Source organism: Mustela nigripes, chromosome 12 (assembly GCF_022355385.1).
Source record: "Mustela nigripes isolate SB6536 chromosome 12, MUSNIG.SB6536, whole genome shotgun sequence".
NCBI lineage: Eukaryota > Metazoa > Chordata > Mammalia > Carnivora > Mustelidae > Mustela > Mustela nigripes.
The window spans coordinates 61,808,504-61,832,050 of NC_081568.1; the positions used below are offsets into that span (position 1 = coordinate 61,808,504).

The 23,547-nt window shown below is 47.2% G+C and overlaps 1 long non-coding RNA gene across 11 annotated transcripts in view; it reads left to right on the forward strand.

Annotated features, from left to right (window-relative positions):
- Positions 1-23,547, forward strand: part of LOC132028435 (uncharacterized) — a 238,348-nt gene that overhangs the window by 2,259 nt on the left and 212,542 nt on the right. For 10 of the 11 annotated variants that reach the window (XR_009407445.1, XR_009407439.1, XR_009407444.1 and 7 more), the window contains one exon: positions 8,437-8,538. This is a non-coding gene — a long non-coding RNA (uncharacterized LOC132028435). Of the gene's footprint in view, positions 1-13; positions 708-8,436; positions 8,539-23,547 lie in introns of those variants that run through there. The other variant, XR_009407446.1, reaches the window with a different exon arrangement.

Genomic DNA, 23,547 nt, shown 5'->3' on the forward strand with positions numbered 1-23,547 from the left:
TGCCCCGATTTGGTGGGCCGTGCAACACTTAGTGTGCCAGTTCCTCACCCCTCCCCCAATCCAGACGGATTCCGGGCTGGGCTGCAGGGATCCAGGTGACCGATTGGCCTTGCATCATTTCTAGGCGGGTGACAGGGAGGCCCAAGCCGCCCTGAGTCAGCCCGCCGCGGAGCATCGCTTGCCCCGGAGGTCGGAGCTTGAAAGGCAACTTTACGCGTCTCCAAACACACTCTTCCATTTCCCCAAAGCGCTACTCGCCGCCCGGCTCCGGATTCCCTTTAGTCTCCAGTTATCGATGGAAATGGGCAAAAAACAAAAACAAAAAACCAAACCCCCAAACCAAACCCGGGGAGATCCTCTCCATCTCTTCCTTCTTGTTGCAGCTTCCTCCCCAAGCACCGCCCGGGCTGGATGGCTCTGGCTTTCTCCCCCGGCCCGCGGAAGCAGGGAGAAAGTTGGGCGCCGCTCTGAGCGCCTCTTCCCCCGCTGTGTGTGTACGTGTGCACGCTCACGTCTCCCCGGCGCAGGGGCCGGGGACAGGAACTGCTCTGGGCACCGTCAGTCCGACGGCTCAGCTCTGGGGGCTCGCGCGGCTGGGGGAGGGGGGGACGCCAGCGCGGCGGCAGAGAGCCCAGCCGCACGCACGCACCGGGGTCGGCCCGCCCTCGCCCCTCCCCCGCCGTCCCCACCCTCCTCCGGGAGAACAGGTGAGCTCGGGTACCAGCTCCCACCCCCCACCCCCGCCCCGCTGCCCGCCCGCGCCTTCTGCGGTAATGCGCCGGGGAGGTTTCATCACCCACTGCCCGCGGCGACGCGGCCCCGGGTCTCCGCGGCGGGACGCACTACTGCGCCTCGTTGGGGCCGCCATGTGACACGGTTGGGGGAGGGGGTGCGGAGACGCGGGGGCCAGGTCGTCCTTGGGCCGCCCCCGTTGGGCCTCCGGAGCTTCCCTATCTGGGTCCCGGTTGCACTGGGGCGTAGAGAGGGCAGAGGCGGGAGGCCAGGTGGCCGCCGCTGATCACAGCTCTACGGCGCGTCGAGCACCCAGAGTCGGGAGTCTGGAGGGCGGGAGGAGGGCGCCTTCGGAGTGGGCAGTCCACCATCCCCGCCCGACTTTCAGAGCCCCAATAAATGGTCACTTTGAAGGTTTGAGTCTGCAGCCGTGACAAGAAACCGAGCGCTCATGCCCAGGACTCCAAAAGCAATTACTATTTGCAGCCTCAGATCTTTGTGGAAGGAGGTGGGGTACGAGTACATTAAAATGGGTGGTTCGCATTTCCCACCCTGCTTTTGTTTGCATAGTTAACTTAGCTTCCTTTATTGCTTTATGAAAAATGCTCTCGCATAGATCCTTGAGAGACAAAACATTAACAAACAAGGGCATTCTGGCCTCTCCAAGAACTCCATAAGCCCCAGAATTTCCTGTGTCGGCTTTTTTCCCAAAAAGCCTCTTTTGTAGGTGAGAACATGAGCAATATCAGCATTAATAAAGGCATCTGGTCACTTGGCTCTCTGAGCCAACAGAAATAGGCGAGGGCCAGGGGCAGGAGCGCGCCCACCTTTGCTGGATGCAAGACACTGTTGAGTCTACTTGGCAGAAGGCTCCAACAGGTAGGCAGGTGTAGGTCTCCAGGCTCCCACTTCCTCACTGCCTTTGGTTAGGCACTACCTGGTGCCATGAGGCCCTCAGGGGACCTGCATTATTCATCTTGAGGCTATTTGCTCTAGGTTCACAGGGGACATTCCTGTCTCTCCCCTGAGCCAACTGCCTCTTTATAGAAGGAAGAGTAGTGGCTAGATTTTGAAGTATTGTGAGCCCAGGTACTCATTCTTAAAGGCTTCATCTGTCGGCCACTTGGCTGGGGCCAAACATCCAGAGAGGAATGCCCATCCTGTTGAGTTCCCTCATGGCTGAGAAAATTCTGCTCAACTATTAGGCAGTTTCTTGGGACAACTATCCCAGGCCCTGGGTCTGGGGTGGGAGCTGGGAGGGGGAGAGCGACTGGTGACTTTGTTATAACTGTCCTCATTCTTCTGGCTCTAGAACTCTAGCCTCATTTGGCGGATTGTGGCTGATGAGAGTGACGGTGGGGAGTGGACAGTAATTATTTTATTATTATAAAGCTAACATGAATGGAGAACAGGCAACGACACCACATACCGAATTTGTGGCTTTGGTGTCTCCCCAGACCTGAGTCCATCTTAGATGGGAACTGGGACTTGGGAGGAGCAAGGACAGGACAGCGGGTGTTGTCCCAAGGTTCAGCAGGGAATCTGGCTGGATGGGCCCTCCCTCTCAGTTTAAGACCCAGAGAGTGGCAGGAACAGTGAAACTGCCTGGGCTTCTGTGGTTGGTGCTCAGGACCCATGTTTTCCTCTAGGTAAATTCAGCTGAACACTTAGTAATCAGTTTCTTTTTTGGGGGGTGGGGTGGGGTGTGATATTTGGGTCAGACTTTGAGAGATAGGAGAAGATATTGACGAACATAGGTAAGGAAAAGTGAGAGGGCACCACAGTGGGGAGGACCCTCTGTGGGATTTGTATCAAGAATAGGGGTTTCTCAGTTTGGTGTTAAAGTGGGAGATAACTGGTGAGGGCATCTGGGGCCCGTTGCCAAGGCCTTTGGGACAAATCTGTGCTCACCATAGACGATCTTGTTCTCTCATTGTGATGGTATTTAAGGCTGAGACGACAGCATGCTCTTAGACTAGATTCCCCTTTGGAATTAGGAAACGTGGGAGGCCCAGTGCTGCTGTGGTGAAGGAGGCTGGAGAGAAGAATGGGAAGTAATTAGTTTGAATCCTGATGTGGGTTGAGATGCCCTGTAGGACAGAGGTGTTCCTGCTCAGGTGCGAGCAGGTGGGGCGGTGGAGGATGGGAACAGCCCTTAGGTGTTTGAGGCAGTGATTTGTAGGCGGATAGGGACTGTCTAGTTCAGGCTTACTGTGAGTTCCAGAGCCTGAGTGGAAAATGTGGCTTCCACGTGGAGAGCTCCTCCTACTGCACTCTCCGCCCCCTTGGGGCTGTCTGTCTGGGCTGATGGCACCACCTTATGGTCAGAGAGGGAACTGTCTGACCACAGAGTGGACTCTTCCTGACTCGAGGGCTTGGGGCACTAATATGGGGTCTCCTGCCCTCTTTTCAATTTCTTTGGCAAATCAATTCATGCGGTGTTCTCATAACAAGTGCTTTAGTTGCCTCTTCAAGGAAATCTCTTTTAAACTTTCTGCTTTTCCTCCCCCATCGTTAGCTATCCTACTGTGTAAGCCCCAAGTTTACTCTCATCCTGGCTTTCCCCCATCATGCCTATATGAAGGAAAATGTAGGCAGACAAAATAGCAAACTGTTGCTATCAGCCTCCAAAATTCTTGAAAGCAGAAGTCTGTCCCTAGAAAGTCTCCATCTTTCCCCTTGTCTTCTTTCACTGAAGTGGTTGTTATATTAAATAAACTTCAGGATAAAGGAGAATATGTCTTCAATATTTGGGTTTGTTTGTTAGTACTCCAACAAAATTGCTTTCTACTAATTTTTACTGTAAAGTAAAGGGCTTCAATAATGTTATGAGTTAAGGCTTTTGTGGGTCTGGTTTGGAAACCTCACCATCATTTATAATGTTATTTATTGAAGGAAAATAAATCCTGAGTTCCCAAAACAACCAACTCCCAAAGATTTGGAACACACCACTTTTGTGAATTGGACATTTCCTCTGTGTCATAGATTAATAGTCAAAGTGTATTCATGGATTGACTGGAAACAAAAGATAAAAAAGAGTTTTTTAAAAACCCCAGGAGAATAGGAACATTGTCTGCCTCACCATAAATTCGTTTACTGGAAAGAATATAAAGCAGTACACGTCGGGTGTCTGGTTGTGGTTTGAGTTTTGTTGATGCCTTGCTTTGAAGCCTGAGTAGTATTCCGGAAGTCCTCTCTGTTTTCCTTGGGTCATCATTTTTGCTTCCTCATTGTGTGCCAAGACAAACTCCAGGGGAAAATGTCCCAGGCGAGGGGGCTGCTCAGTCTCCATGGAGGGTGCTGGTGGAACCCACAGTATTGGAGAACTGTGTAGCTCGCATGGCTGGGGTTTCCATGCTGGTCTGAGAACTGATGGATTTCAAATGGGTGAGGAAAGAGTCTTTTTGTGGGGCACTTTTCCAGTGGCCAGATTTTGAAATTCTTCATGAAAGAACCATATCTGTAAATATGATTTAACTGTCCATGTATTGTCAGGGTTCATTGGACCTAATTTTGGTTTCTGAGTTTTTTTTCCCCCCTTAGCAGTTCTGTTTGTAAAGGTCAATGTTTCATGACTTTTGCTCTTTTTTTTTTTTAATTTTTTTATTTTTATAAACATATATTTTTATCCCCAGGGGTACAGGGACTTTTGCTCTTTTTAAAGATACCTTCCAAAGAGCAAAGAAAACATATACTTAAAAAAAAACAAAACAGACTAAGACTCAGTCTCTCTTGAATTTACCATATGGGACCATTGGAACCACTTATAAAAAAAGGTACTTCATGGGATCTTAGTGATCTTATTTTTCTTATATCTTGAAACATTTTCCATTTTATTTTTTGAAAAAGATTTTTAAAATTTATTTGTCAGAGAAAGAGAGAGCACAAGCAGGGGGAGCAGCAGACAGAGGGAGAAGCCGTGGGACTCGATCTCAGGACCCCGGGATCATGATCTGAGCTGAAGGCAGACACTTAACCAAAGGCAGACCCTTAACTGACTTATCTACCCAGGAGTCCCTACATTTTCCATTTTATTTCCCAGGAATTATATCATCATTACCCATATTACTGCTAGTTATTTTATGCTAAAAACACTAAAATATTAAGAAAATGGGAGAGTGATAGAATCACCACTTAGAAGGATGATACAACAGTGAAATAAGCCATCACTACTGCATTACCTTTCTGTTTTCTTACTACATTCCTTAGCATATTACATCATGTTTCCAGAAGGTGTAGAAGATGGAAGACGCCATCTTTGTTTCTTTCATTGCATCCAGTTGAAAATCCAGGATTTTTCGTTTTCTATACAAAACTGTAAAGAGGAGAAAATCGACAAAGGAGAATTTTTATTGTAGTTAGACACATCAGAAGGGACAGCAGTGCTGTTGACTCTAGTAATGCTAGTAAAATTGCTTTTATAAGCAAAATCTCAGACTATGAGTCTTCCAAGATAGTAATCTGGATGAATTTTTCTCAAACTTCTGAATCAATGAATAAACAGTATCTTTCCGAGGACAAAGAGAAACTATGATATTCTTATCCAGTTAGTCATTCATCAGGAATGATTTCATCACCCAGTGTTTTGCAACAAGAACCTGGACCATCCTGTTTTGCTAAAAGAATGGGAGCCAGTATTCTTTTACCTCTTGTGTTTGGTTACTAGAATGTCCCTGATACAGTCTGCAGATGATGAAGTCAGATGTGTTTACAAAAGCAATCAAAAGGAGATAGATGATATAGAAATGGACAAAAATTATTGGACTCATTCTTGCTTGTGTTTATGCACATAAACATGCTTTGCAAATTTGGAGAAAAGAAGATATTTATCTCTTTAACAAACATATGAGCCATCAGAGATTTGAAAAGTAACTGGTTTTGTCATGCAAGTGCAAGGAGAACCAGAAATTATGATAAGCTAGAATTTATTGAAGATGTACTTGAGATCTGGAATCAGTATTGAAGAGATGGATCTGTCCCAGTTCCTCCATGACAGGTGATGGACAGTTAGTTGCATATAGAGGACATTGTACATTTTGAGCTTATATACCTTCAAAGTCAGTAGAAGGGAATGAAAATTTGCCATATTTAAGCCATTAAATTTTGTAATAAAGTTTTATTAAAAATTTTTTTGAGAGAGAGAGGATGTGCACATGTGTACAGGGTGGGGGAGGGGTAGAGGGAGAATTCCAAGCAGGCTCTACACCCAGCACGGAGCCTGACAAGGGCTTTAATCTCACAACCTCAAGATCATGATCTGCGCTCACATCAAGAGTTGCATGCTTAACCAACTGAACCACTCAGATGCCCCAAATTTTGTAATAAAGTTTTAAACACTATCCCTTTATTATTACGTCCATAAATTACTCATAAAAATAAAAAGGGTCCATTGGACCCTGATGGTAAATGATGCTGACAATTTTTCCTCGGTGTACTGGGGGTGTACTGGGGGTTAAGGTTAGTGAGGCAAAATATCAATTATAAAAATCAAGTAAACCCCACTGTGTTAGTATCCATCCACTCCATTTCCCCTTCCTACCTTCCCATACATGCTCACCATTAAGGATTGGTGATTGTTTTAAATCACTTAATGAGAGACATTGTCATATAGCCTCTCAGGTGATTCTCTCCTTTGGAATTCAGTGCTTCCCAAAGTTCAGTGGGATAAGAATTACTGTACAGGACACATAACATGGATACTTATTTTAGTGTATGGTATACAGGACTTTCAAAGTTAATTTTGAGCATTGAAGGCTTTTGCTTTGAAACCTTTAGAACCTGATTGTCTTAGTCTGTTGGTCCGCTGTGGCAGAATACCATCAACTGTGTGACTGATGAGCAGACATTTCTTTCTCACGGTTCTGGAGGCTGGAAGTCTGAGATCTGGGTGCTAGCATGGTTGGCTTCCTGGTGAGAGCCTGCTTCCTGGTTACATCTGCATATGGCTTTCTTGGAGTGTGTGTCAGGAGAGGGGGGGTAGTGAGAGCATGAACGAGAAGGCAGGTGTTTGGGATGGCTGTGCAGGATGGTGTTTGTGGAGGGGAAGACTCACAGTTGTGCATCGACCAGAGCTAGACCCCTTAAGCGATAGAGGCAAGCACGTTACCCCCCCACCCCCCGCCCATTCTGGGATGTCCAGGGGCGTGGGGCTAGTGTGGGTGCAGCAGATGGATTGGACAGGGAGACCTCTGAGGAAGGAACACCCTGAGACGTCAGATGGCAAATTAGAGACAGAAAGGAAGAGGTGATTTTGAGAAGCTTGTGGGGGACAAACTAGCAAGGTGACCTGCTTGTGCACGTGATGAGTAAGTGGGGAAAATGGTGGCAGTTTAGGTCTCTCTTACCATTCCCTCCTGCACCTGCACCGTGTCCCTCCCTGTCTCCTCCACGACATCTCAATCAGTGCCATCACCACATTTCCGGGTGCTCCCCGACACTGCCACCAGGAATCGTCTTTGATACCAAATCAGTCTTTTCCTCCTCCCTTCATGCTTCTGTGTGGAATTTGTCACAGATTCTTATTTCTGACTGCGAAATACATATGATTCTATTCACCTCCCACCATTGCTGCCATCGGCTCCTCTTTGTCTTGTATACTGCTGTGGGATCACCCAGCTGGTCTTCTGCTTCTCCTTTTGCTCACTGGCACTCTCTCCGGTTCAAATCCTCTGCACGGCAGCCAGACTGAGGAAAGACCAAACCAAACGAACCAACAAAAATAAACCCCAAACCAAATCATACCGCTCAGCTGCTTAACCCTAGAAGGCTTCTCAGAATCCCTCTTATACTCCTGACCGTGGGCCTGATGGCACGGCAAAATCTGGCTCTGCTGGTTTTGAAGTCCTCATGGGAGCCACTCTCACCCTTCCTCATTCCCTTCCAGCACCTTCTTTCCACACTGCAAACAGGCCAACCTCTTCCCTGCCTTAGAGCCTTCGTGCAGGCTATTCCCACAGATCCAGGGCTTTGCCCGGTTATTACCTTGTTTATTTATTTAAATGGTTTGTTGTGTCTTATTCTTTCTCCCACTCATAATGAATTATAAGTGCCTGAAGGAGCTGGTGTCTGCCACGATCAATGTTCAATCCTTAGCGCCTACTAGAGTCCCTGACTCATAGCAGATTAAGTGTGTGTCTGGTATGTGTGTATGTGTGGTTATTGGATGACAAAATGCCTCCTGGTTCTATTAGCAGAACTGAGACTTAGGGAGGGGAAGCCCAGGCTGGTGGGGAGGGGTGAACTGAAGGGTCAGTGGGTGTCCTTCCAACTCTTGCGGCATTTCATAGTTAGGCCAAGGCCCGATCCCATACTGCTTTGTGCCGGAACTATTCATGGGTTGAAAGTGCTTTCGAGCACGTCACTCCCTTAAACCTCTCTATAACCTTGGGAGGGATATTATTCCCATTCTACTGATGGAAAACCTTGAACTCAGAGATTCTTGCCCAAGACACACACACAGCTGGAGAAGTCCAAGTCCAGATTTGGACCTGAGTACTCAAACTCCCAATTCTTTGTTTTTTATTATTGTCCTGGAAGTCATAGCTCACTTCTCCATCCCTACCAGTGAACAATAAAGGTTATAGATCATATTGAAAAACACTTTCATTTTGATGCTGAACGAAATGATTTTAGTTAGCATGATGGTCAAAGGAATTCAGTACCTCTGTATGTATATGTAATACTTCTATGTCTTTTTTCCATAAGCTCTTAAAACCTTGAAAAAGGCAGAAGAACTAGGAAGAGAACTAAGTGAAAGAGAGAACATTAAGAGAAGCCCTCAAAGCAAAGAAATGGAGAGGAACAAAGGTAAGATTATAATCTAAAAGGAAGCCAAAGAATATTTTCTCAAACTTGTTTTTTTTGGCAAGGTCACAAACTAAGGAAATGGGTAACAAGATAAATTAGGCACACAGAAATAAAGCAAGAAGGCAGATAACTGGTGAGAAAAAAGGGAGAAAAGTGCCCCCCCAGGGGAAAGCAGAGGAAAGGAGAGACTGACCAGATGGGGTGACTCTGAGAAGCTTGGGTATGCTATCATCAACTACATGATGTTCATTGTGGGCCTGGCACATGGGGCGTGTTTATTGGCTGTTGGTGTTAGCTGACAGTGGAGATGAAGAGCAAGGAGAGTTAATGTATGGAGTGTGCACGTGGGGAACACCTTCTGGATGGGTAGAGAGGGCAGAGACTTTGGATCAAGATGCCATGAGGTTCACATCTCAGCCTTGACATTGATTAGCTGTGTGACCGAGGCCAGGTGACTTAGCCTCTCTGAACTTCAGTCCACTCAACATAAGCCCAGGAATAATACCACGTACTTTGTAGGATTGTTGTAGGATTAAATGAGATAGTGTGTCAAAATGCCTTGGTCAGTGCCAGGCACTAAATAGCCATTGTTTTCCACAGTGATCAAAGCAAGAGGTGATGGTTACTTTCTGACCGACATTCGAGTTTCAGTAGAAACTGTGACATTCTGTTGCTTTGGGCACCCTCAGATCCTCAGAAGGCAGGAAACAGAGTTGGGGAGCTGCCCCCTCCTCCTACCTTGGTTCCAGTGCACCTTCTAGATGGTGAGATTGGGGTGGGTTTCATCTTGGGGCAGCTGTATGGGTAGTGATTGGGTACATTTTTATTTGCAGGGTACTGTGTGCAGTAACGTCTCACATTTGCTTTTTAAAAGTGCCTTAATGGACTGCTATAGTAGAAGGAGAAAAATCTTTCATTCGTATGTGTATGTCATTCAAATGGTATTTTTAAAGATTTATTTTTGTGTGTTCACGATGTTCTTGAATAATGTTTCCATAAGTACGGTCAAAGATAAAACTTGCACGGTGCGCAAAATCTGGTCATGCATATTTTAAAGTGTGACCGTCTTTTGGCCGGCCTCGGGCTCCATTTGCCCAGCTCTTCTCTGGCCATGTTTCCTTAGGAGGGCTTGGCTTGAGCTGGATCACCTGCCGGGAAACTTCTGAACACTGGCCAAGCTGATGGTGGTGCCCTCTGCTGGTGTCACCCCTCTCCCCTTTACCCCCCAACAGCTGGGCTCTCCAACGGAACCAGTGGAGGCCAGTCATTTGTTCAGTAGATACCCGGTGAGCATTGCTGATGTGCTGGGAGCTGTGCTGGGCTTTGTGGAATCTGGTGGTGAGTAAGATGGGCAAGGTCGCTAGTCTCATGCAGCAAAGGAAGTGATGAGAAGATACAGTGTCTGAGGGCCTCTGTCAGGGAGGAGGGTCTGGGATGACCTCCTTGAAGAGAGATTATTTCTTGAATGACACAAAAAATTGAGTGATGCAAAAAGATCGCCCATTAGGAAGATCAGGGGAGGCTGCTTCCAGGCAGAAGCAGGTAAATACCAGGGCCTCGAGGTTGGCATTTGGTTTGGCTAGTTCACGGAACTGGAAAGAGGCTGGCATGGCTGGAGCCTGGTGAGTGATGTCTGGAGAGTGGCAGGAGATGAGTACTTGAGGGCCGGTGGCCAGGGTAAGGAGTATGGATGTCTTGGCTAGCTCTGGCTGCTACCACAAAATACCGTCTACCGGGCAGCTTAAACGCCAGACGTGGATTTCCTCCCAGTTCCAGAGACTGGAAGTCTGAGTTCAGGGTGCCAGCAGGGTGGGGTTGGGAGCACATTTCCTGGCTTGCTGATGGCTGTTCTTCTTAATGTGTCCTTACCTGGTGGAGAGAGAATGAGAACAAGCTCTCTGGTGTCTCTTCTCATAAGGGCACCAATCCCATCATGAGGGTCCCACCCCCACGACCTCATCTAACCCCAGGCACCTCCTGAAGGTCCCACCTCCGGGTGCCATCACGGGGCACCAAGAGGCACCCAAAGGTGTCAGCTCTCAAGATGCAGAGGAGAACCCAGCAGCTGTGAATGCCTGCCTCTGTTCTCACTCAGTAAGTCTCCGGTCCCCGGATTCCTGAGTCAGCCTCAGACTGGGAAGGAAGACAAGTCTCTCACAGACAGGGCAGCGTTCGGAGTTTGAGAGCGAGGAGCACCACCTCGGGAAGGCAGAGAATTGGTGGAAGCTGGCTAGGCAATGGCCCTCAGTCAGGCCTGACAGATGGAGCGGAGGTTCTCTGTGCCACCGGAGAAGGGCCTTCCATGCGGGCTCAGGGCAGCCCGGGAAATGACTCACTGATGTCCCTCCTTTTCTCACACTTTTAGAAGCACCGTCCTCTGATGGCTCTCTCTGCCGCCAGGATGGCACCAGGGGCCTGAAGTGACTTCCTGGGAGCCAGGTGGTGAGGTCACCATGGAAGGAACGTGTCAGGGCTCTTTTGCTCTGAGGCGGGTCTCCGTAGCTCCCGAGACCCACTCTGCGGTCACCGAGCCAACCCTGGGGTCCGTTTTCTTGTCCCTGCTGCCCCACCGCTCTCCATCTGCTTCTCCCCTGTACATTCTGTTTTGCTTCATTCTGTAGCAGTTTCTGCAAATTTGAAGACCTGCTCTTTGCAGCAAACGAACGATAAGCTTGCTGAAGTCGGATTGCTTCCGACTGATGCTCTGGTCCTGGATGCAGCTGCGGCTTTTGGTAAACATTTGTCTGTTGAATCAGTTGGTGGTTCTGACCTATTCTCAGTTAGCCAAGGACCAAGATGGGTCTGTGTGTGGGGGGGAGGCTCTGTATTTAGGCAATTTATGTCAGGATCACCAGTCAGCTGTCATTAGCTTGTCCCCTTTGTGCCATACATGCATTCCACCGTGCAGTTCCTGGGCTTTCTACTTTTCTTTAAATTGGCTCACGTTTTTCCCTGACATAATTAATTCCAGCTGAAAATTTGATAGCATGACTGTGTGTGAAAACCACTATCACCTCCCATAAATAAAAGGTGATTGTAAAAAGAAAGCCAAATCTCTGAAATGGAAAGCACGTGTTTCTTGCCCCATGAGTCATCTCAAGGGTTCTAGGAATCCGCACGTCACACTTCGGGGAATTGTGATGTACATGACAAGTGAGGATGTGTTTAGGAAGATGACAGCCGTCCCCGGATGCACTTCTGGATCTTGGGCACCTTCCCATCCTGTGCGCTGTGGGTGTGACAGCCAGGGACTGCCACTTGCCACGGGCTGCACAGGGAGGCAGTGGGTGACAAGTGAGCAGTACTCTGGTGCCGTGCTCCGGTCGTTGGAGACACCTGGCTCCTTGACCTTCTGACCTGCGTCAGGCTCTTCCTGGGACTGGGACACAGTATTCTTCCTCTGTTAGCTGCTAGTCTGAGAACAGTTGTGGAGGAGGGGGAGGAGGGGGCGGGAGGGGACCAGAAGGGGAGGGGGAGGAGGGTAGGGGTGGATGCAAAGGGAAGGAGAACTGGCTGTGGAGCAAAGGCCGGTCAGTCAGTAGCTGCCAGGAGGAGAGAGCACGATGAGGGACCAGAAAGTGGAGGGGACGGGCTGAGAGGTGTGCCTTGCTGCAGGGAAGTGGTTTTGGCCGAGAGCCAGGGGAGAGTGAAGTGTGCATTTGTCTGTTGAGCCTGGAGGCGCTGGCTGGGTGGACAGAAGCAACACTTTGATTCTTACACTGCAGTGTGTAACCCTCTGTAGGATAAAAGATTTTAAGAGGAAAAGGCAAGGTACAAGTGTGAAAATAGTATGATTATTATTCAGGTAATGGTTTTCATTCTGTGTTAGATGTTTGGACTTGGCTTAATTGCCAGTTTGGATCAAATGACACAGCAGATCATCTGTGAGCCTCCAGATTCTAAGTCTGTTGTGTCCTGACTCACCGTAGGTGCAAAGACTCAGAGAGGACAGGGGCCTTGGTGGGAAGCAGCTCCCCAGAGCCCCTTAACTGAGCCACTCCCAACATGACTGGCATTCCCAGAATGTGAAGTCTGGTTGGGGGGGCTTCCTAACAGGTGACCCCTTAGCTTCCCAGGGCCCCTCTAGCACTGTGCAGGCTAATGCTAGTGCTTAAGGCCGCAGCCCCTGCCCTCTGCGCTCTGGGTTCTGGGCTCCTATGCAGACATCATCCTGGTTGGGGACAAGTCTTTTCGAGGCTGTTGGGGAACCAGTGCACCTGGTGGAGGACCTGGTGGAGGCATTGCAAGCTTCTTCCCCCTTTAGACCTGGTTGCTCGTAGGGTTGGGCCAGGCTGCTGTGCTTGCAGGTGGGCAAAACAGCCACCACGTGTGTGCTTGCGGCCTGCGCTTGAGTCCTGCATTTATCTCCTTGCCTTATGCTTCCAGACAAATCATCTCACCCCTCACACTTAAGTTGACTACCTTGAATCCCAGCTTTCCCCCTTGCTTGCTGTGTGACTTTGGGCAAGTTGTTAACCTCTCTGTTCCTCTCTTTCTCTGTAAAATGGTGCTAATAATCATACCTCTCTCTTAGAGTTGTGAAGATTAAGAGACTTGATGTATGTGAGTCTGCAAAGCCCCGAGAGAAGCCCTGCTTCTCAGTGTCCCCAGCCATCCCCAGGCTCCAGCCAGCTTGTGCTGTTGCCTGTATCATGGGCAACCTTTAACAAACCCCAGAGGCCAGGACACAGGCTCAAGACCTCTTCACAGAGTCCTGTCCCTGCTGACACTCCTGCCTTGTGGCCCCTGCGTTTGGCTCACTGTCCTCAGCACTCTGTCATGCCACCGTCTCCTAGGCCAGCCTGCCTCAGCACCCCTCATCCTGCCCTTCCTTGCTCCTGAACCCAAAGCTTCTTGTCAGGTTAGCTTTATGGAGTAACTTGGCTAGGTCATAGGACCCAGTCATTGGTTGAATCAGACGCTGCTCTTAGTGTTGCTGTGATGATATTTTGTGGCAATGGGTTAACATCCACCCTTAGTGGTCCTTAAGTAAAGAATGTTACCCTTGATGTTGTTGGTGGGGGGCGCCCATAAAGTCACCTGAAGGCTGTGAGAGCAAAACTGAAGTCTTGTCGGGATGGAATTCTGCCTCGGGACTGTGGCATCGGCTGCTGTGTGTTTCCCAGCCTGCTGGCACCCCCAGAGTTCTGCCGTGCCAGCTCCCCATGACCACATGAGCCTGTTCCTCCCAAGTGTGTGTGTGTGTGTATACACATTTATCTGTGGGCATGTATGAGCAGTCCCACTTCTCTGTGGTTTCGCTTTCCATGGTGTCTGTTACCTGCGGTGAACTATCGTCTAGAAGCAGACGACCCTCCTTTGGATGTGTCATCAGAAGGTCAGGAGTGGCCTCATGCTACATCTTGGTGCCTGTGTCATTCACCTACATTGCCTCCTCTTGTAGGTGTTTTGTTATCTCCTGTCTTCACAAGTGAAGTACAGTACAATATTTTGAGAGAGAGAGAGACCACATTCACAAAACGTTATCACAGCATGTCATTATAATTGTTTTGTTTTATGAAGTAGTCACCATGGCTCAGCTCTTACTGTCTCCACTCTAGAAATCAAACATGATCATAGGTATGTACATACAAGAAAACCATAGTATATGTTGGGTTTGGTACCACCAGCAGTATCCACATCTGCTTGGGGTCTTGGAATTTAACCCCTGTGGATGGAGGGAATTGCTCTGTGTACACATACATGTATGTATCACTGAGTCTGTTTCTCTGGAGATCCCTCACTGATACACCTTCTCTGGCATGGCCCAAGCCTTGCTTTCTGGAATCCTTCCCTGATATCCAGCCTTCAGGGGCTGTACCCTCCCACCTATCTCTAGTGTTAATGATTGTTGGGAAGCCTCCTTGACTTGGCTTACATGGTGGCTGGTGGGGTTACGTAGCTTTAAGGTTATACAATCATTTTCATATTCGTACTTCTCTGGAGCTTCCTCAGCTCCCAAGGGAAACTGGGCACATAGTAGGTGATTGATTTTCAGATATCTGCTTACTGAATGCATGTGGGCCTCAGTGGTGAGTTGGAGATTATAAACACTTCCCTGGATTTGCAGGGAGAGAATCAAAAGTGTCTAGCCCAAGGTCATACTTCAAAGAGTTGGCTTATTCTTTTTGTGTTGGAGCCCCGAGGCTCTAGAATATACCTTAACTGCATTTCTTTCCTCTTTTCCTCCCTCTCCCTGCCCAGCATGGTTTCCAGAACATAAAATACAAGTTCAGATATGGCAGAGGAGACAAGAACATGAAATTCCTGAGCTTTCAGATGGTTATTTGGTTGGTAGACATGGCTTGATTGTTGTTGTACTTGGGAGGACTATGCCTTGCTCGTGGTAGAATATTCTGGGATTTGTCTTCTAAGTGGCCATCCCTTGGGTATCTTCAAGGAGTTCCAAGTGGAAAACCACACAAGTGCCTGTATAAATGCAGATGGCTGAGTAGACTTCGGAGTGGTGACATCCTCGGGACTGGAGGCCAGCCTCTACCATGTAGGCGGCCCCTTCCATGTCCCTGGCAATGCTGCACCACATGACCTGGCATCCTCGGTGAACATTCACTCAAGAAGTTCCTGCCTTGAGCTAGGGAGCTTTTCAGTGTTAACAAAAGCCAAGGCCTTCCTGGAATTTTCTTTTAAAGTCCCAGTACATAACCCTGCTTTACCTCTACTGGGACTTTTTGGAATTGACAACACTTTTAACCAAAAACACCCCTCTTCTTGGTGGGCGAGGCAGAGTTAATGAGCACAAGGAGGGCATTGCAAATGAGTTTTGAAATGGCAAAAATTCCTTTTATTTTGTCGATTTTATGGAAAGGTCAAATAGTTGAAAAAAAATGTCCTCGATGAGGAGTTATACTTAGGGTTTACAAAAAAGCACACTTTGTTGATAAAATATGAACTGTTTGAAATATTTATAAGAGTCTAAAATCCTGCATAGCCCTTCAGAATTTGAAGCAGCAGGAAACCACTGTGATATTTTTAAAACAAGTATTTATAAAAGTAATTGGGTACTCTTGATGTGGAATAAGGAGGAAGAAAAAAACTGCTAAGGAAGCTATATTGGACTTGACATAAAAGCAAGGTATGTAATTTGGGAGCAGAATGAAGGGCGGGGAACGTGTACACATAGTACCTGCGGGCCCGTCTCGTTCAGAAGAGCTGGAGGCAGCGATGCAGGCACCGGGAGAGAGGGCGGCTCTTCGGGGCCCGCAGGCAGCGCCCAGGTAGCCCAACTTGTTGCTGAAACCCTAGTTTAAAACTCCAAGGCCCTCTGAAACTGATTACATGCAAACAGGACAGAAAACACATGTTTCTGAGGACATTTTGGTTAAAATTAAAAATGTGGTAGAAACAGTGCCAATAATTTACTTGAGAATATCTGAACCAGATGCTGCTAGCCCGTAATTCTGAGTAATTTGCCAAAATTATGTATTTAGTTTAATCCCAGAGATGAAGCTAAAATATGCATGGTTTTTGTTATTTGTGATGCAAAAAAAAAAACAAAACAAAAAAAAAAAACCCAAACCAAAAAAACAAAAACAACCCCCCCCCCCAAAAAAAAGACCCAAATAAAACCTGAGGTGACTTCAGCACATATCAGAGAAAGCACGAGAAAGGGACAGGGTGTCTATCAGCTACGGCTCGAACCTGTGCCGAGTTAAGCAAAGGGCTGTCAGAAATGGATCCTCAGAAAGCAGAAGACCCTAGGAGGTTAGGCAGACATTTTGGAGTAGGTAATTTATGAAATGACAACCTCGTATTAAGAGCGTGTTTCTAGGGGCGCCTGGGTGGCTCAGTCAGTTAAACGGCTGCCTTCGGCTCAGGTCATGATTCCAAGGTCCTGGAATCGAGTCCCGCATTTGGCTCCCTGCTCAGTGGGGAACCTGCTTCTCCCTCTCCCACTCCCCTGCTTGTGTTCCCTCTCTCACTGTCTCTCTCTCTCTCTCTGTCTCTGTCAAATAAATATATAAAATCTTAAAAAAAAAAAAAAAGAGCGTGTTTCTGCTGGGGATGGTTCCTGAGTTGCTCCTACCCGTGGGCCTATCCTCTTGTTTAGGTGATACCAAACATCTGGATGCAAATGGAAAAAAAGTTGATGAGCTGTCTGGTTTCCTCTTCTCTGTGAAGTCAAATAATTGAATAGTGGGGCTAGTTGGTCATTAGACAAATGGTTTTTTGTTTCTGTTTAGGTAGTATCTAACTGGACAGAGGCTGTTTAGTGTAGTGGGTAAGCCTGCAGGCTTTGAAGTCAGACTGGCTGGGTTTAAATCCTGTCTTTGGGGAGCCAGTTTTGGGGTAGTTCCTTAAGTTCTCTGTGCTTAGTTTTCTCATCTGTGAAATGGGCGTGATAACAGTATTTCCCTTGTAGGGTCTTTTTTGAGGGTTAAATGAGTTAATACTAGTAGGATACTTGAACACAGTAATTGTCCTCAATAAACATTACTCATTTTCATTCTTCCTAGTATTTGAGTAGTATTGAGACCTAGGAGAGGTCCTTTTGTCTTTTTGACAAAATAAGTAGTCTCACTTGGAGAGGGAGAGGGTTTTTCTGTTTGTTTGTTTGTTTTTTTTAGTTGTGGTAAAATATACAAAACAAACTTTACCATTTTCACTATTTTTTAAGTGTATAGTTCAGGGCCATCAACTATATTCAGAGTGTTGTGCAATCATCATCACATCTACAGAAGAGAATTTTTTTAAAATTATAAAAATAATCCCTAGAATCCACGGCTGGCTTTCAACACGTCAGTTTGGCACTTGTCCCCTCTCTCTCCTGAACCGTTATCATGACCGGTGGTGGGCTTCCTGTTCTTCTCTAGTTCATACATGGCTCTAGAGCCATCTTTCTGAAATGCTGATCTGATCTGTTAGCTTTTGGGGATCTTTCCGCACCCTCCCACCCTGTGTATCTTTCCTGCAAGACAAAGGTTAGCCTCACTAGCATGGCCTTTTTGGAAACTTCATTCCTGATGGCCCTATACTTGGTATACAGGCTCCGAGAAGTGTTTGGGGGCCTCTGCATATGTAGTGCCCTTGGGATAAGGATCTGGGAATCATGCCCATTTTACAGATGAGAAGTGGTGTCAACTTCAGCTTGGGATGGTGCCCCATGTAGAACTGGGTGCTTTTTGGAGTCTATCTTACTGCACACAATTTGAGGGCCACCAGGACCCAGCCAACATTCTCTGCTTCCACACTCCTGCTGGGGGTTGGCCCTTGCATGCTCATTGGAGATACCAGTGAGTTGGGCCTACGGAGATGTGAGTTCTAGTCCTGCCTCTGCCCCTTATTTGTGGTAGGATCCGACTCTCCATCTCTGGTCGCTTACATGAGGAGGTTGGGTCTTGATGGTCTGTGCGGGGGTGGGTGAGGCCCTAGAAGGGTGAAGGATGCTTCCTCAGAAGGGTGGAGAGTCATGGTCAGAGGGAGAAGGACAGACCTTATTTACCATTTTGCTCAGTGAGATGGTAGCTGCTCACATTCTGAGAATGTGCAGCCCAGGGCCTGGTCCAGCGCTGATGCCCACTAGTTACCTGTGGAGTAAAGGGATGATCTTGGGCCTCAGTGACACTTTGGTGACACTTTGGACAGTCATTTACTGGTGAGCAGACTCTTTTCTTCGGCTCTGATCACTGACTCCCTAACCTCGTCTCCCTCTGTGTTAGCTACTATGCCCTGCATTAGCTAGCCATTGGCCTGTTCTTCTTTTTTTTAAGATTTTATTTATTTATTTGATAGAGACACAAAGAGAGAGGGAACACAAGCAGGGAGAGTGGGAGAGGGAGAAGCAGGCTTCCCACCAAGCAGGGAACCTGATGCAGGGCTCGATCCCAGGACCCCGGGAAACATGACTGAGCTGAAGGCAGATGCTTAACAACTGAGCTACCCCGGCGCCTGACACTGGCCTTTCTTATTCTGCAGTTTCAGTCCACCTTGGGGAATTGACGCCTTTCTTTTGCATGCTTAGAAAGCAACTGAATGCTCAGGAGGCTACATGCCTGCTCTTTGCTTTCCATTTTTTACAGGTGCTCCCATTATTTTGGAAATGATCCCAGAGTTTTCTGGCTTTACAGATGGGACAGGGATCTCCCTGGAGGGGCATGACTTCAGATTCCCCCACATCTGTGGAGAAAGCTGCTCTTTGGGGTGTCTCTCCTTCTGACCTGGGTCTCACACACTCCCTCATTTCTCTCCTACATTAAGCTGCCCCTGGGGAAGACTTTGCTTGTCTTGAGTAGAGAAAAGCCTGCGAAATGACTTTTTTTTTTTTTTTTTGTACTTGGCAGATGCTGTCAGGTTGTTGATGATGTTGGGATTAGACAAGTTAGATCCCTGCTTGCTAAGAAGTTTCTACCATGTTTCGCTTTTCTGCTGTTTGCCTGATTTCCAGAAAGGCCCCCAAAGTGAGGCCCCGTCCCATGGAGTCAAGAATGGTGCCATCCGTAGGGTGGACTTGAGGACTTGAGTGTGTGACCGCTGTCCCAGCTGGGCGATCCCAGCTTGCCTCAGCAGAAGGAGACCCCAGAGGTTGGTCATGTGGTTTCCTTTCTGTGCTGCACAGGCAGTCGGGCCACACAGGGCTGCCTGGGCCGCTGCTCCTGGTCATTTAGACCCTAAGCATCTGCAGGGATGCTGGAAAGAGCAAGCTCTTTCCTTCTTTCCAATCCGAAGAAAGTGTGAAAGGCGAGTGTCAGACCAGAAAGGAGCGCCCTTAACTGTGCCTCTGGGGCTGCCAACCGGCCTGCCCCGCCACAGCCCTGCTTGCTGTCAGTGTGTCAGCAAGTTGGCCTGAGCTGCTGCGCCAGGCAGGAGACATCTGCTGCCTCCAGGCAGGGCGGAGGGCCGGCTCCCAGGAGGCCGTTTATTTGGATGAACAGTTTTGCTGGCGATTAGGCCAGGTTGCCGCTGGGAAAGCACCAGCCTGTTGGTGAGGGTGTGGGCGGTCGGGCTGCTTCTGGGTGTGGCTGCTGGTTGGGCTCGCGTGCACGCGCGCGCGCGCGCACACACACACACACACACACACACGCCAGCCTGCGCGGAAACATGCGAGCGCCACGCCCTCATGCACGTAAGTGCATCATGGACACATGTGCCTCCCACAGAGGCAAATGAATGCACGCACAAGCACATGCTCACACACGTGGATACCTACCTTGCAGCTCCTTTATTAAGCAGGCCAGCATAAGCATCAAGCACCCTGTTTATAGAAATAATAAAGCTGGCAGAAATTAATAAAATAAATGCCAATGCAAAATTTTGTCTTTTTCGCTCTACTCTGTCTCCATCGACACTTTGTCCTTCTTTATTTCTTCTTTGTCCCTTCTTTATTTCTCATTCGGCTTTGAGGAGGCAGGCCCCTTCCTCCTTTCACCTTGGCTTTGAAAGCTGCCCTTGAGTGTGATTCTCAGCTCTCCGGCCAGAAGGAAGGTAGTCACCTTGTCTTCTCCGGACACAGTGTCATTTTATGACATCTGAAATCAGGCTGCCTGAACTCATAGGCCAATTTTGACACTTATTGGCTGTGTGACCTGGGGAAATTCACCTAACTTTTTGTGGCTCAGTGTCCTTGTCTGTAAAATGGGGATAATAATAGTCCCATCTTTTGGGGGCATTGTGAGAATTAATAAATGCTGAGCCCAGTGCCTGGCACATAGTAAGTATACCACGAATGCTAATGATTATTACCTTGCCCCTGGCCCTGATTATTTTCTGGAGATACTCCTGACTGTCTTGGGCTTTCAGCCTCTTGCACTCAACTATGCAAGTGTTTATGTCTGGGGAGCTGGAAAAAGGAGGAACCAGCTGGGAGCTGAAGAAGGAACCAGGAAGGTTAGGCATAGACCCCATGATTTCTTTCTCCAATTCGTGGACTTCTGTCTACCTGACTGCCTCTGTTTATACCCTTCGGAGCTGTAGTTGGGATTATTCCTAATTTACTTCGCATGGTTCCTTAGCAACACTCACTAATATAGGATTAGGTACAAAAATACTTTTGGTTAGAATTTCAAGGATCTTGATTTATTATAGACTGTTGCTTTAAAACAATAATTACTTTGCTTTCCCCTTCCTTATTTCAAAATTAATTGTAAAATATTTAGGATACCTAGATGACCAGAAAGAATAAAAACCACCCTTCTGTCAGCATCTTCATGTATATTTTTCCAGTTTTAAAAGTATATATATATATACATGCATCTGTCAAAATGGGAATTGGTGTACATATCCTTTTTGTGAATAGTTCCCCCACAATGTCCATCCACCCATAATGTTTTGAAATGATTTTTTGAAAGAACATGATATTTCCAATCACATGAAGCATGGCTTCCCAAGGAAGAATGTGGTACCCATGTACAATTTTTTTTTAAGATTTTATTTATTCATTTGAGAGAGAGAAAGAGAGAGAGAGAGAGAGAGAGAGAGAGAACACAAGCAGGGAGAGAGGCAGAGGGGGAGGGAGAAGCTGACTCCCTGCTGGGCTGGGAGCCTGATACGGGGCTCAATCCCAGGACCTCCTAGAGATCATGAACTGAGCCGAAGGCAGTTAACCATCTGAGCCACCCAGGTAGCCCTGTGTACACTCTTCATGGAGAGGAGGTGGTTGTGTGTTGGCAGAGGGCTGGATTGGTGGGTGCATGGCTGTAGGGGCACCCCAGCAGTGCACGCATGTGGGAGAGGCAGGGAGGATGCAGTTAGGTCATGAGTGGGAACAACATCTTTCTATCCTGATTTTTCTCCTCCAACTGGAGATGGCTTTCAGTGCATTTCAGTGCAGCAGAATGGATGGACAGTCTGCTGTCACTATCATTTACAGACACCGGGGCAGTTGCCAGGGAATGTGAATCCCTTGGGACTGGACAAGGAGCAGAGGGGTCTGGGGCTGACCTTCCAGGAAGGCAGGCAGAGGTTAGGCACACAGCCACTGGGAGCAGCCTGTTTCTGTTCAGGTCCTACTACTGTTGCTTGTAAGCTTTGTGGCATTGGGCAGATGGCCTCCTGTTTCTCTGTGCCTCAGATTTCCCATCTGTAACATGGGGATCATCACTGTAGCTATCTCCCAGTGCAGTTGTGTGGATTAAGTTCATATGCACATACAAAACATCTTTAAAGCCAGCAATGGTGTGGTTGGGTCTTGCCAAGCACCCTCTGATCTCTTCTGCTTCCTTCTTGCCCTCTTAAGAGCCTTGTTACATCAGGCCCACTTGCATAATCCAGGACACTCTCTTTATTTTAAGGTCAGCCAATCAGCAACTGTAATTCTATCTGCAACCTTAATTGTCCTTTGCAGCATAGAGTGACATATCTACAGGTTCTGGGGATGAGGACGTGGACACCTGTGGGGGCCAATTTCTACCACATCTATTGTCTTGAGCAAGTCTTTGTGTCTTCTGTGGAGATTCATCTGGGGTGATGTGCTCAGAGTGAATTTCCCTCCCCAGATGTGAACTCCTGGAAGACTGAAATTGTGTCTTGTTCTTATCTGAATTCTCTATGACCTGATCTGTAGACCTGGGCTACAGGTACCCCTCTAGGCGTGGGAGAACTTTCCAAGGGGACGTGGACAAAGATAGTTTTAAAGGGACCCATTTATGGATGTACCTGCTATGGAGGTTAGTTTTCCTTTTCTCCTACTCTTTCCAGATTCTTTTCACTCACTTTCACAAAGAAAGACTCAGCTCTCCCTGGCCCTGAAATATATAGTGCCAAATAGTGACATTCAAAATATTGGTGTCTGAGAAGCCTCCACGCATCTCCTCATCCTAAGTAAGACTTGTATTTTCAATGAGTTCTTTGTGTGTATTTAACAAGCATGCAGCAACCTTTGTAATATATATTTATGGCCTCGATCAAACATGTACAAATAATAATTGCAATGATAGCTGAATCCAGAGGAAGAATTTTCAACACTCAGAGCCCCACTGTTGTAGAAAAGAAAGAGTAAATGAAAATTTTACTTGATATACATTCTTCTTTCACCAAATTATGATAAGGTGAATGATAAAGGACTTGCTACCATAAAAATTATATTACAATACAATTCTGTGAGGAAAAGTAAATACACTTTCAAGGAGGGAAAAGGAGGAACCGTAAACTTTTCCGACTCATCAAGAGTTTTTTTTATGTACTTTTTAGAAGAACTGATGGTGGGTATCAAATTGCTGTGGCATTTAAATTCCGGAAATGTTTAAGAGAGTGATGTAACAGTTTTGTATTTATAAAATGTCAATATTTACAATACAGTAGGAATTGCAGCCTTCGCATTATTTAAATTTCTGATAAAAAATTTTCAATGCTGGGGCGCCAGGGTGGCTCAGTGGGTTGAAGTCTCTGCCTTCGGCTCAGGTCATGATCCCAGGGTGATCTCTGTCTGTCAAATATATTAAAAAAAAGAAAAATCTTAAAAAAACTTTTTTTGATGCTAGCCAAAAATGCACAGGGGTCTACAGAGTGTATGAAAATTCCTTTAGGAGGAATATGAACTTGACTGAGGACCATCTGCTTTTGGCACCTTCCACGCAGTAGGTGCTTCAAATGTTTGTATTTGAGGAGAAATTTCAGTGAAATTTGTAAAACATTAGAAAGGATAAGTGTAAAGTGGTCATGCCAGCTTTCAATGAGAGAGTTTCATTAAAAAAAAAAAAAGATTTTATTTATTTATTTGACAGAGAGAGAGATCACAATCAGGCAGAGAGAGAGGAGGTAGCAGGCTCCCTGCTGAGCAGATATCCTAATGCGGGCCTTGATCCCAGGACTCTGAGATCATGACCTGAGCTGAAGGCAGAGGCTTTAACCCACTGAGCCACCCAGGTGCCCCAATAAGAGAGTTTTAACAAGATTCTTGGGTGGATGGCTTAGGTGTGCACCTCTTAGCAGCTCAGAGGCATCTTTGGGGTCTCTGTGTGTTTCATTGTCCCCCCAACAACTGGTCCTTTGATTCTCTGATACCAGTTGGGGGCATCCCACAATTTGCTTTGATTCTGGCACCAACTATGCAGAGGG